We start from the raw sequence: 12,395 nt of genomic DNA on the forward strand, positions 1-12,395 counted from the left end.
TTTACAAAGCAAAAATTCAAGACAGTTTAACTTAATTCCCATATGCAATTGGGCAACTAAGCCACAGGATATCACTGTATGTTGCAATGCCAATAACATTTAGTGGTCCAGAGAAACTGAAATAAAACTCCAGATGTTCCAAAATTACCTCTATCGTATGGTGAGTTGCCAACAAATGCAAACACAAGCATTTTGCAAAAAGTGTGATGAAGTTTTCTTTTCACTGTAGTAAGGAAATCTCTTTTCGCAAATATAGAAACTATGGGGCCGATTTACTAACCCCCGAATGCTGCTATATGCAGCTGTTTCCGTGTGAGCCTTCATGTTCGCCGGAAACAGGAGTTAAGAAGCAGCGGTCTTAAGACCGCTGCTCCTTTACTCGTCCACCAGCTCTGAGGCAGCGAACAGCAATCCGCCAGATCGTATATGATCGGGCTGATTGACACTGCAGGGGGCAGCATTGCCAGAACTGCTTGTGCAATGTTAAATGCCAACAGCGTATGCTGTCAGCATTTAGCGATGCAGGACGGACATGATTCGCTATACTCATGTCCACCCGGGGTATGATAAATCTAAGGATAAATTATTTGTTATTTTTGTTGGTGTCTGACGAAGAGGGAAACGTTACAAGAAATAAAGAGAAGATATTCCAATCATCAATCAGATTGTGGGAGTACATCGACTTCTTAAAGCACCACACAAGACTACACACCCCTTTCCTATCAACCATTAAGGGCCACTGATAGCCCTATATAGGAACCGACATGGACACTGAGCACACATCTTGAAAAAGCCCCGAGTGAGGGGAGAAACGCGTTGATCGTGTCTCAAATCCTACAGGATAACTGCCACCAAGCTGAACTCCTCTAAGGTCTGTGAATTGAAACAACCGATTGAAGGAGCGCACCAGACTGTCTATCATTTGAACTGACTACAACGGAGTAAGGACACCTGAGAGATCCGGCTAAATCTACACCAGCTAAGTCCACATAAGGATCGCTCACAACCCCGGCAACTAACAACACCGAACTTCCTCAAATCAGCTAGATATCAGTTGTGGTATTTGAAAAAGGATGACGTAAGTGGACGACACCCGGAGAAGACGCCCACATTGCTAATACAATCCACGAACAGGCTAAACAGCCTCTAATCTCTACTCACACTGTGACATACAAATAGCGCAAGGTACCGCTCTCGTATATTAGCTTGATCCAATGCTAACATAGTATGATCATCTAAATACGATTGTTTCTTCTACTATTAGTGCACGTTCAAGATCATTGCACTTATTGACTTATCTCCTACTAGTAACTTTGGTTATACGCTGGACGTCCAGTTTTTTAGCTGTATAGCTTTTATCTGCTTTGTGTATATCTTACAGTTTTACACTTTTATTTGCTTTGTGTAGATACTACATTTTTTTTTTATATATATTTTTTGTGTGCTAGACTTCTTAAATTTATGTGAACACTGTGGTAATATATGCGAACACCTGTGGTTAATCAACCCCCTTTCTATATGCTTTCTACAAGCTAGTTTAAAGGGCCTCATTAATTACTTGTTAGTATTATATATATATCTACAGACTGCATTAACTTATCTGCCCATTTTTTTCTTGTGCATTCTATTTCGTCTTACTTATTCACTATTACTACCTGTTATTTTAACTTTGTGACAAACTAAATACATTTTTAAATTGAATATATTTTTAAACTTCATCTTTTTAGGCATTGTATTTATTATTATACAGCTGTTCATTTTATATTCATTGTGAATTTTTTATTTTTTATTCATTGTGAATTACTTATCAGTCCTTTATATTGGGTAAATCTTCCCAGAGTACCCCATCTTATATTCAGTATAACCCTAGCTTCAGCGCCAGTATTCTCACACTATCTTACTTCTATTATAAATCTACCCCTATATATGTGATTCATATCTATACATCCAGTAAAAAGATATATAAGATTATTTTTCATATATTTTGTAATATATATATATATATATATATATATATATATATATATATATATATATATATATATATGTGTGTGTGTATGTATGTATGTATGTGTATATGTATGTGTATATACAGTATCTCACAAAAGTGAGTACACCCCTCACATTTTTGTAAATATTTTATTATATCTTTTCATGTGGCAACACTGAAGAAATGACACTTGGTACAATGTAAAGTAGTGAGTGTATAGCCTGTATAACAGTGTAAATTTGCCGTCCCCTCAAAATAACTCAACACACAGCCATTAATGTCTAAACTGTTGGCAACAAAAGTGAGTACACAACCAAACAATTCCTACACGCTGCTCAGAGGTCCGACGCCGCCTCTCGCTCACTGCCAAATGGAGCTGCAAATGTTTAGGGAGGCACTAGACACTGTGAAGTGGTGCACGCCAGCGGTCGAGCATACCGCAAATACAAAATCCAAAAGATCCAATTAGCCAGCACTCGAGGGGAATATGTTGAAATAAAATCCAATACTTTATTTAGGCATGTTAAAATAACACACTCCAAAGTGTGAAGAACAAGAAACAAGAACTCCTTACGCGTTTCGTGCCTGTTGGCACTTAGTCATAGGATAGTCTGAGCACTCACTTGTTTCCCCTTTTGTCGGCTATTCGACCAATCATTTAGATCTTTGCAAGCTGAACATAATTACTGTTACTTAGACCAGCAAGAGGTGAAAACAGTGTTGCTTTTTCTTTAAAAGACATAATAATGTAACAAATTAAAACCAGAGATATATTAGATAAATATTTACATCAATACATGGAATAGCAATCTTTCTCATAGATAGTACAAAGACAAATAGGAATACAAATAAATGCACACAAGTATTGTCAAGTAAATATAAGTGCTCCAATGCATCTTTGTGTAAAAAAAAAACAATTGTTGCATGTGTCCTAGCCTGTAAGTATGATACATATAAACTACAATTATTAATAGGCAAATTATTCCAAAACACACAAAAAATGTGTATATCTTTAGAATAGAAATTTGACACTTAGTATATATACCTACTCATGAATTAATAGTATCTGGTTCATATCTCCTATTGTTGTTCTATATATACCAATGTAATAATATAATTATATAGCATTATATCTATTGGTCAAAAGCACAAACCCACATGTATTAAAACATAATGATTCCAGAACATTCAATGATCATACAGACAAGACAATCACAGTAAAATAAGTTATATACACAAAAGTAAACCCTAAAATGTGTATAAATAATGGATAATGGTTCAAACAAAAAAAGTTTTTTACAAGAGTGTTAATCCACAAAGTAACTCATCTCATTTCTTATTCATACCCTGTGGTAACTTAGTTTTCAACATAAATATCCAATACAATTCTTTTTTCAATAAAATCTTACTCCTGTTCCCACCTCTAGGTGGTAACTTAGCTAAATCAATAATTTTAACTCCAATCTTTGGTTCATTCAAAAAATGAAAACCATTTAAATGCCTGGCCACACTCGGATCTTTATTATAATTCATGATATCTCTCTTATGTTCTCCAAATCTCGACCTCAGGCTACATGGGGTTTGTCCCACATACTGATCGTGGTAAATTAAACACTCCAAAAGATATACCAAGTGCTCCGTCCCACAATTACCATAATGGTCCATTTTAAATTCCTTACCGGTAGTTGTGGTTGTAAAGGAATCACCTTTCATTTTGAAGCCACATGTGCCACAATTACTGACACCACATCTAAACGTACCCCTTTTATGTAGCCAGTTATCACCTTCTACTCTTATTCCTACGAGACACCATACTTGGCGATAGTCTTTTTGCCAAAGTTGGTGGTTTCTTTGAAACAAATCTAATATTACCAATTAAAGGAGCCAAAATTTCATCACCCTTTAAAACAGATACGTTTTTCTTCAAAATATTACAAACTTGTTTAAATTGGATTGAATATTCAGTTGAAAAAACAATAGGCTGCTTATTCCCAGCTGAATTCCAATTCTGTTTCCTTCTCTTTATAGTTTCTGAATCCATAGTTTTAATCTCTTCTAAATCTTGTAACATCTTAGATTAATCATACCCTCTGTTTTTTAACCTCTTAATAAGCATACTTGCCTGAACTTCAAAACAAGATTCTGAGTTAGTGTTTCTCCTTAATCTTAAAAGTTGGATTCTTGGAATTGATTTGATCAGATGCGCAGGGTGACATGATGCAGCATGCAAGATTGTATTGCCTGAAGTGGGCTTTCTAAACATGTCAGTCACAATAGAACCCAGCGCATCCAAGCCGGTCAATTCCAAATCAAAAAAATTAACCTTATTACCTGCTAACTCTCCAGTAAACCTAAGCCCTAGATCATTATTATTAACAAATTCCAGAAACAACTGAAATTCAAATGGTTCTTTTACAATGAAAATCAAATTATCAATGAATCTGTTATACTGTATGATGTTATCACAGAACGGATTCATATTTCCATAGAGATAGTTGAGCTCCCACCAATCAACATACAAATTCGCAAATGAGGGGGCAAATTTCGCCCCCATTGCAGTGCCACAGATCTGTAAGTAATAGGCACCATCAAACATGAAAAAGTTGTGCTTTAGTAGGAACTCAACAATCCCGCAGATAAACAATTTGAACTCTACAGAGAAATTGGTATCTCTGTCCAAAAAAAATCTGATGGCCATTATGCCCAAAGAGTGCGGTATACTCGAATATACGGAGGTTGCATCAATAACTATCCATTTATACCTATCTTTCCATTTGATATTTTTCATAATAGGTAACAAATGACCAGAATCTATAAGATAACTACTCAAGTTTCTCACCTTTTAAGACATGAATAAGTTGGTTAGAAAGTTGTCATTGAATTGTTATTTTCATATAAATAATGATGTAATAGATGATTCGTATATAGATGAATTGCATACGGAAAATGCTGAAATCATTTGTCATCTTGATTTTTAAAGATTTGGAGGATTCTACTGGTTATATCAATGATGATGAATGCCCTAAACCCGTAAGAAAGGGATCAAATTTCTACCCCACTAATTTTAGGGGTTCTTGCTTGAATGTCTTTCATAAAAAGGTGGAGCAAGAAATTATAGATTTGGGGGAAACTAATAAGAGCAAAGGGTTTCAGCACAATCTTACTGTTAAAGAAAGGAAAGCTATCAATGATTTACAAGATAACCACAACATTGTCATCAGGTCCTCGGATAAGGGTGGCAATGTTGTGGTTATGAACAAAGAGGAGTACTTTAAAGAGGCAATTGGGCAATTGCAGGATGGTACAACTTACAGGTTTATCTTGTAATCCTATACATGATTTTAGTATCAAAATGAGGAGATTACTAGATCAGGCAGTAGCCTTTAATATTTTAAAAGAGGAGGAGATTATTTCATTGGTACCTGAGCATCCTATTGTGCCTATTTTTCATTTTTTTACCCAAGATCCATAAGGATCCTAAGAGACCACCAGGGAGGCCTATCATCTCCGGGATTGGCTCACTTTTTGAGCCACTCTCGGAATGGGTAGATGGCATTTTGCAGCCCCTGGGGAGAAACTTGTGTAGTTATCTTATAGATTCTGGTCATTTGTTATCTATTATGAAAAATATCAAATGGAAAGATGGGTATAAATGGATAGTTATTGATGCAACCTCCTTATATTCGAGTATACCGCACTCTTTGGGCATAATGGCCATCAGATTTTTTTTGGACAGAGATACAAATTTCTCCATAGAGTTCAAATTGTTTATCTGCGAGATAGTTGAGTTCCTACTTAAGCACAACTTTTTTTTTGTTTGATGGTGCCTATTACTTACAGATCTGTGGCACTGCAATGGGGGCGAAATTTGCCCCCTTGTTTGCGAATTTGTATGTTGGTTGGTGGGAGCTCAACTATCTCTATGGAAATATGAATCCGTTCTGTGATAACATCATACAGTATAACAGATTCATTGATAATTTGATTTTCATTGTAAAAGAACCATTTGAATTTCAGTTGTTTCTGGAATTTGTTAATAATAATGATCTAGGGCTTAGGTTTACTGGAGAGTTAGCAGGTAATAAGGTTATTTTTTTGGATTTGGAATTGACCGGCTCGGATGCGCTGGGTTCTATTGTGACTGACATGTTTAGAAAACCCACTTCAGGCAATACAATCTTGCATGCTGCATCATGTCACCCTGCGTATCTGGTGATCAAATAAATCCCAAGAAGTCAACTTTTAAGATTAAGGAGAAACTCAGAATCTTGTTTTGAAGTTCAGGCAAGTATGCTTATTAAGAGGTTAAAAAACAGAGGGTATGATGAATCTAAAATGTTACAAGATTTAGAAGAGATTAAAACTATGGATTCAGAAACTATAAAGAGAAGGAAACAGAATTGGAATTCAGCTGGGAATAAGTAGCCTATTGTTTTTTCAACTGAATATTCAATCCAATTTAAACAAGTTTGTAATATTTTGAAGAAAAACGTATCTGTTTTAAAGGGTGATGAAATTTTGGCTCCTTTAATTGGTAATATTAGATTTGTTTCAAAGAAACCACCAACTTTGGCAACAAGACTTTATTACACTTGCATTTGGGTTTATTCCTGTGCACGAATCACTTGATCTTTTTTGTCTACTAGATTTACTATTATAGTACTATCTGTGTATGGGATTGGTTAGATTTTCAATTACAATTTCGTTGTCTCTGTTTTTTTACTCTGTACAATGACAATAAACAAATCTAATCTAATCTAATCTAAAGACTATCGCCAAGTATGGTGTCTCGTAGGAATAAGAGTACAGGTGATAACTGGCTACATAAAAGGGGTACCTTTAGATGTGGTGTCAGTAATTGTGGCTTCATAATGAAAGGTGATTCCTTTACAAGCACAACTACCGGTAAGGAATTTAAAATTGACCAATATGGTAATTGTGGGACGGAGCACTTGGTATATCTTTTGGAGTGTTTAATTTGCCACGAGCAGTATGTGGGACAAACCACACGTAGCCTGAGGTCAAGATTTGGAGAACATAAGAGAGATATCATGAATTATAATAAAGATTTGAGTGTGGCCAGGCATTTCAATGGTTTTCATTTTTTGAATGAACCAAAGATTGGAGTTAAAATCATTGATTTAGCTAAGTTACCACCTAGAGGTGGGAACAGGAGTAGGATTCTATTGAAATCATTATGTTTTAATACATGTGGGTTTGTGCTTTTGACCAATAGCTATAATGCTATATTATTATATTATTGCATTGTTATATATAGAACAACAATAGGAGATATGAACCCGATACTATTCATTCATGAGTAGGTATATATACTAAGTGTCAAATTTATATTCTAAAGATATACACACATTTTTTGTGTGTTTTGGAATAATTTGCCTATTAATAATTGTAGTTTATATGTATCATACTTACAGACTAGGACACATGCAACAATTGTTTTTTTTTACACAAAGATGCATTGGAGCACTTATATTTACTTGACAATACTTGTGTGCATTTATTTGTATTCCTATTTGTCTTTGTACTATCTATGAGAAAGATTGCTATTTCATGTATCGATGGAAATATTTATCTAATATTTTCTATCTCTGGTTTTAATTTCTTACATTATTATGTCTTTTAAAGAAAAAGCAACACTGTTTTCACCTCTTGCTGGTCTAAGTAACAGTAAATTATGTTCAGCTTGCAAAGATCTAAATGATTGGTCGAATAGCCGACAAAAGGGGAAACAAGTGAGTGCTCAGACTATCCTATGACTAAGTGCCAACAGGCACGAAAAGCGTAAGGAGTTCTTGTTTCTTGATCTTCACACTTTGGAGTGTGTTATTCTAACATGCCTAAATAAAGTATTGGATTTTATTTCAACATATTTCCCTTGAGTGCTGCCTAATTGGTTCTTTTAAAAGTGAGTACACCCCTAAGTGGAAATGTTCAAATTGGGCCCAATTAGCCATTTTCCCTCCCCAGTATCATATGATTTGTTAGAGTTATTCAGGTGTGAATGGGGAGCAGGTGTGTTAAATTTGGTGTTATCGCTCTCACACTCTCTCATGCTGGTCACTGGAAGTTCAACATGGCACCTCATGGCAAAGAACTCTCTGAGGATCTGAAAAAAAGAATTGTTGCTCTACATAAAGATGGCCTAGGCTATAAGAAGTTTGCCAAGACCCTGAAACTGAGCTGCAGCACGGTGGGCAAGACCATACAGAGGTTTCACAGGACAGGTTCCACTCAGAACAGGCCTCACCATGGTCAACCAAAGAAGTTGAGTTCACGGGCTCAGCGTCATATCCAGAGGTTGTCTTTGGGAAACTGACGTATGAGTGCTGCCAGCATTGCTACATAGTTTGAAGCGGTGGGGGGTCAGCCTGTCAGTGCTCAGACCATACGCCGCACACTGCAACAAATTGGTCTGCATGGCTGTCGTCCCAGAAGGAAGCCTCTTCTAAAGATGATGCACAAGAAAGCCCACAAACTGTTTGCTGAGGAAAAGCAGACTAAAGACATGGACTACTGGAACCATGTCCTGTGGTCCGATGAAACCAAGATAAACTTATTTGGTTCAGATGGTGTCAAGCATGTGTGCCGGCAACCAGCTGAGGCGTACAAAGTCAAGTGTGTCTTGCCTACAGTTAAGCATGGTGGTGGGAGTGTCATGGTCTGGGTCTGCATGAGTGCTGCCGGCACTGGGGAGATAGTTTATTGAGGGAACCATGAAGGCCAACATGTACTGTGACATACTGAAGCAGAGCATGATCCCCTCCCTTCAGACACTGGGCTGCAGGGCAGTATTCCAAATGATAACGACTTTAAACACACCTCCAAGACAACCACTGCCTTGCTAAAGAAGCTGAGGGTAAAGGTGATGGACTGGCCAAGCATGTCTCCAGACCTAAACCCTACTGAGCATCTGTGGGGCATCCTCATATGGAAGGTGAGGGAGCGCAAGGTCTCTAACATCCACCAGCTCTGTGATGTCATCATGGAGGAGTGGAAGAGGACTCCAGTGGCAACCTGTAAAGCTCTAGTGAACTCCATGCCCAAGAGGGTTAAGGCAGTGCTGGAAAATAATGGTGGCCACACAAAATATTGACACTTTGGGCCCAATTTGTACATTTCCACTTAGGTGTGTACTCACTTTTGTTGCCAAAAGTTTAGACATTAAAGGCTGTGTGTTGAGTTATTTTGAGGGTACAGCAAATTTACACTGTTATACAGGCTGTACACTCACTACTTTACATTGTAGCAAAGTGTCATTTCTTCAGTGTTGTTGAGATACTGTGTGTGTATGTATATATGTGTATGTATATATGTGTATATATATATATATATATATATATATATATATATATATATATATATATATACACACACATACACACACAGATTTTTCTTTCCATAAATGTTTTGTAGATGATCCATTTAATAACTTTGTGCTGATTTTCAGACTCCTAACCAAGCCCCAAAGTTTTAGATGTATACTGATGTCTACAGTTTTCTGTGGTTTCTGTTTGTGTAACGGGTCTAAACTGGGCGTTTTTAAAAGGTTTTATGCTGGATTTTTAGATCAGTATCTGTGCATAGTCTTCTTTATAGTAGTGTCTGTCACATGCAGTTATATGAAGGTGTATAATGTCTCTTTGAATGAGGATTCTGGATATTCATAATTAAGGTATAATTCACTTGCAAAAAGTAAACATGTTATCAAGCCACTTTCCTTGATCTATAATATAGGCAGAAGAAATGTGGTGCGTGTGTATAAATGGAATTTGATATGCTGCCCAAATAATTCATAGGCCGATACCAATAGTCACTCCCCATCAGTATGATGACCGGATTACGTTGGTCTGATGTAATAGGTGGGCGTGACTGAAAACAAACGTGTAATGCAACGGGTACCGGCACTTCTGATATATAAATGACCAGTCAAGCGCCTCGCTTTGTCTGTGTCAACATTGAGAAGGCCTGTAAAAGGGCTGAAACGCGTCTGATTTGTACTTTTTACGTGCTCTTCACCCCGTCACCGTTCCGGTTATCAGCCAGGAAATGGGGGGGGGGAACGTGCTTTTAATAATTAGTGTATTTTGGTGGTGGTTTTGGTGTTAGGGAGCAGATATCTCTATAGTTTACATATGTATAATAAAAATATTTTTTATTTATTTATACTCATTTATAGTAGAATAAGTGCTAGAAACCCGTTCTTTCCTTTTCTTTTTTGTTGTTGTATTTGTTCATTTAAAGGGGTAAGACCAGACAGAGCCAGCAAGAATAGGCTCAGTCCTTTTCTTCATATCTTACCGGTTCACAGTGACAGCATATAGTTTTCTTTGGTTACCATTAAAATTGGTCATTTGAAAAATATGGGCTACAATACAAATGGCGCTCAAAAATGCAAGTGGTATGGAGTGCTGGTATGGAAAGCTAATACTGCTAGTGTAAAATTCAAACCGCTTCTTTTTTGCGTTCAGATTTTATTTTATTTTTTATTTTATTTGTGTGCTTGGCAGTAATTTTGTGAACAGAATTAATTGTATTAACACAAACACTCCCATTGGTGGGTAGGGGAGATAAGTAATAAAATGATAATTTAGTTAAAATACGGAAGAATTTGTGTGTAATGAAAGTGAAAAAAGGTAAGCAGGTCGGATTTCACTGCAAGGCAAACACATTTGAATGGGTTGTGGTTTCAAAGAACAAAACCAGCTATCTAATATACAAAAAAAAAATAAAGAAGCAATTTCTCATACACTTTATTCTCTGCTGCTGGTATAACAAGTAATTGGAAACACATTAATGTAAAACCAATTTTATAGTACACTGTCCCTTTAATTCATTTTACAATTGTAACATGGTCTGTGTTATACAGTTGAAGTTAAATAGTTTTCAACTAGTGTGTATAATATTTATGTAACTAGTGTGTGTATAATATTTATGTAACTAGTGTGTATATAATATTTATGTAACTAGTGTGTATAATATTTATGTAACTAGTGTGTATATAATATTTATGTAACTAGTACGTATAATATTTATGTAACTAGTGTGTATAATATTTATGTAACTAGTGTGTGTAATATTTATGTAACTAGTGTGTATAATATTTATGTAACTAGTGTGTGTAATATTTATGTAACTAGTGTGTGTAATATTTATGTAACTAGTGTGTATAATATTTATGTAACTAGTGTGTATAATATTTATGTAACTAGTGTGTGTAATATTTATGTAACTAGTGTGTATAATATTTATGTAACTAGTGCGTATAATATTTATGTAACTAGTGTGTATAATATTTATGTAACTAGTGTGTATATAATATTTATGTAACTAGTGTGTATATAATATTTATGTAACTAGTGCGTATAATATTTATGTAACTAGTGTGTATAATATTTATGTAACTAGTGTGTGTAATATTTATGTAACTAGTGTGTATAATATTTATGTAACTACAGTAGTGTGTGTATAATATTTATTTAACTAGTATGTATATAATATTTATGTAACTAGTGTGTGTAATATTTATGTAACTAGTGTGTATATAATATTTATGTAACTAGTGTGTGTATATACTGTAATATTTATGTAACTAGTATGTATATAATATTTTTGTTACTAGTGTGTGTATATAATATGTATGTATCTAGTATGTATATAATATTTATGTAACTAGTGTGTATATAATATTTATGTAACTAGTATGCCTCTGTATTTTGTTTTTCAGTAAACAAGTTGCTTTTAGAGAAGAACTTTACCATCAAACAGAAAGTCCAACAAAAACAAAGATTATTGATTCTTCCAACACAATAAAAGAGAATAATATTGTGTCTTTGAGTATTGAAGATGAAATAAAGAAGCCGAATATTAAAATAATAACGGTCAGACAACAAAAGGAAGCTATGCCTGTTCAGGTAATTTATAAAAGGCTATGGAGTTTTTATTTTTTTCTATAAAATACTTTATTTATTCATAGTATATATATATATATATGTGTGTGTGTGAAAGGCACAAAAAGGTCAAAATTAAATTGGTTGAAGTTTAGCATGCAGTTTTAAGAAACTTTTCAGTTTATTTTTATTATCAAATTTATGAAGTTCTCTGGTATTCTTTGTTAAAAAGCATACTTAAAGGGATATGAAAAACACATTTTTTTCTTTCATGATTCGTATAGAGCAATTTTAAGCAACTTTCTAATTTACTCCTACTATCAAATTTTCTTCTTTCTTTTGGTATCTGTATTTGAAAAAGCAGGAATGTAAAGCTTAGGTGTCAGCCCATTTTTGGTTCAGCACCTGGGTAGCACTTGCTGATTGGTGGCTACATTTAGCATACATTTAGCATGCTGTTATTAAAGAAATGTTTCAACAAAGGATACCAAGAGAAA

The 12,395-nt window shown here is 35.0% G+C and overlaps 1 long non-coding RNA gene across 1 annotated transcript in view; it reads left to right on the forward strand.

The window, feature by feature from the left end:
* LOC128641333 (uncharacterized) overlaps nucleotides 1-11,890 on the forward strand; it is a 35,443-nt gene extending 23,553 nt beyond the window's left edge. Inside the window, exon 3 of the long non-coding RNA XR_008399473.1 lies at nucleotides 11,736-11,890. This is a non-coding gene — a long non-coding RNA (uncharacterized LOC128641333). The remainder of the gene's footprint in view (nucleotides 1-11,735) is intronic.
* The last annotated feature ends 505 nt before the right edge of the window (nucleotides 11,891-12,395 follow it).

This window comes from Bombina bombina, chromosome 10 (genome assembly GCF_027579735.1).
Source record: "Bombina bombina isolate aBomBom1 chromosome 10, aBomBom1.pri, whole genome shotgun sequence".
Classification (NCBI taxonomy): Eukaryota; Metazoa; Chordata; class Amphibia; order Anura; family Bombinatoridae; genus Bombina; species Bombina bombina.